The sequence below is a fragment of the Gigantopelta aegis genome, unplaced genomic scaffold (assembly GCF_016097555.1).
Source record: "Gigantopelta aegis isolate Gae_Host unplaced genomic scaffold, Gae_host_genome ctg4731_pilon_pilon, whole genome shotgun sequence".
Classification (NCBI taxonomy): domain Eukaryota; kingdom Metazoa; phylum Mollusca; class Gastropoda; order Neomphalida; family Peltospiridae; genus Gigantopelta; species Gigantopelta aegis.
In genome coordinates this window covers 45,001-47,667 of record NW_024534012.1, presented here as the reverse complement: position 1 = coordinate 47,667, position 2,667 = coordinate 45,001, and the positions used below count along the sequence as shown (strand labels likewise).

General features: G+C 30.4%; 1 pseudogene; it reads right to left on the bottom strand.

The window, feature by feature from the left end:
- Window positions 1–417: 417 nt before the first annotated feature.
- Window positions 418–2,667, bottom strand: part of LOC121392877 — a 27,153-nt pseudogene continuing 24,903 nt past the window's right edge.

Here is a 2,667-nt window from a genome sequence, read left to right as displayed (position 1 = left end):
TTTAAATAGCACATTAGTATAACTCATTACCATTTGGTGAAGTACCATGTTCATGAGTTGGATAATTTCCCAATGGAGAATTAAAATCTATGCATAGAGGGAAGGAAATGTGTAACTGCATGCATGTCAACTTAATTCTTTTTTATTGAAGCAGGATGTTACAATGTTCATGTACCAGCATCTTGCCCTCTATGTTCTGGTATTATTAAACAACGTCACCATTTAGGTTAGTAAGTATTTTAACATAGAATTGTTGGCTATTTCCAAACCCCAAAATTGTACCTTAGTGAATGGACTCATTGTTAGCCCTTAATGGGCTTTGAATTAAATGCAGAGAGTTCATTAGTATTATTAATGATTGTCCTACATACCTTTGTTTCTAATGTCACAACAACTTTATCAGGTATATATGAAAGGTCACGTTGCATTTTTCTTAGCTACTGACATGAATGCTTCTATTTTTCTTAAAGAATCAATTAATTTAGTTAACAACAGGGGCTGACTCTTGATAGTAGACATAAGACCTTTCATCAGAAGTAGACCTTTTTCCATATCTGACTTTGGACTGTTATCTGTAGCACTATTAAAACATTCCACACTAATAAGACGAGTACTGAACAGTTCAGGTGCTAAAGCTAATCTGTTAGAAGAATCAGAGACAAGACGTGATAACTCAGCATAATGTGTCCTAAACACTTCTTCTGGTGAGGATTGTGGACCTAAGCAATTGAAAGAACTCATTCAAATATACTATTGTATAGTAAAAGCTGTATAACAAACTAAACATTACCACCTTAATGTACGTAAGTAGATACTTAAGTTTCCATATAGAAAAGTTTTACTGTGCTATATGTGTACTATAAGGCACTTTAGAAACATATATTAAACATATTGATTAATATAAGCTTGATGTATTGTAAATTGGAAATATCCCATAATGTCTAATCCATAATGTCTAAGTCCAGAATGTAAATTCAATTTCACAAACTAACTTGTTGTTTTGATGCCATAGTCGGTGTCTGTTTTCTCTACACATGAATCACCTGCTTACATCAGCTATATTCTGAAATGTGGGAGTGGTATTATAGTTATAGATTGTATACACTAAACTACAACTATAGACAGCAAATCATGAGTCAGATGATTAAGAGTCAGTCATGTTTTATGACTAAACAATTGAATTATAACTCTAGCATTTGCTGTTCCAAAAGTAATTACTGTCAATACTACTAATGGAGAAAGTTATGTCAAGTGACAAAGCAAATATGTTTACAAGTTTGCTCTCCCTCATATGTAAGAATGTGACAACTTTACACAAACTTATAATTATGATAATATTATACTATATATATAAAATACACACAACCACTTTAATTTATTATGCTGTTATTTACGAGTTATTAATAATGAAGTATGAATGGATTCCCAGACAGTATATTATTAATATTATTGATATATCCCACAGCTTTGATAGTTCAGTTTGAAATAGTATCTGCTTATGGCTTCAGTTATTAGGCAGTATAACTACAAAGATTACTTTTCTGGCTTTTATTTAGTTGGCTTTATTACACTAGTCTGACTTTGTGTAACTCAGTAATGAGTGATATAGTATTGATGAACCAATAGTAACAAAGGCCTTTCACAGGGAAAATTTTCATTTACAACATTTGTAAAATGAATAGTTTACATTTGTTGTATTTCCACTGGTTAAAAATTACCAATCAATGTAATAGTGTTGTATCTTTGATGGTATTTTACCACTCTTCAATGTAACTTGAGAGTGAGGGACATCTTTGCTTTCAGCCATCTTAGAGAAAAAGGACATCAAAAAAATACTCACCAATAACCAATTGGCTTAAATGACATGATGCTTTTTTAAAGTATAATTAATCATTGTTAAACTGATTGACTGGTTTGACCAGTTATTATTAGTCACTTTATAATTGCCAAAGTTACTCTTAATTACATGTAGAAAATGTCTATTTATACATGAGGGAAAGTTATGATAAGGTCAAACCAACCTCTCATTGATGTGGCATGATATCATAGAGTACATGAGACTTGATAAAATGGTCATGTATAAATTTATATGTACAATATGTATAATAATATGAGCATTTTATTTAACTAATACACTATATAAACATATAAAATGAGGGAATTTGGCAAATAAAATAGAATGTTCATGGACTATTGTGACTTGTAGGGGGATTTTTAGTGACTTACAAATTCGGTCAGTTCAAGTTGATTTAATTATAGTACTGGATGATGTCATATGGCTATTTTTAGAAGATAAGGGTACGTATGATGTAAGAGTATGAATACTTTCTCTTCCGAAGACAAACACTTTTATCAACTTACCAATAGTAGAGTAATGTATCAGTAGTCTAGGTGTCATGGGTATAATCCCAAACATTAGATGTACAGTTTAATTTTTATGATCTTTTTGTTAACTTAGTTATATATATATATAGTGTGTGTGTTTGTGTATGCACACACACATGCACATATCTATATATTATATATAGAGAAATATATGCAATGCCAACTCAACTCTATTACATAAAGAGCATAACAAAGGTTTGTAATTAATTTTTATTGATGAAATTTGCATCACATAAATACAAAATATGAAGAGATCAAATATTAAAGTCAAATAGATTGTAT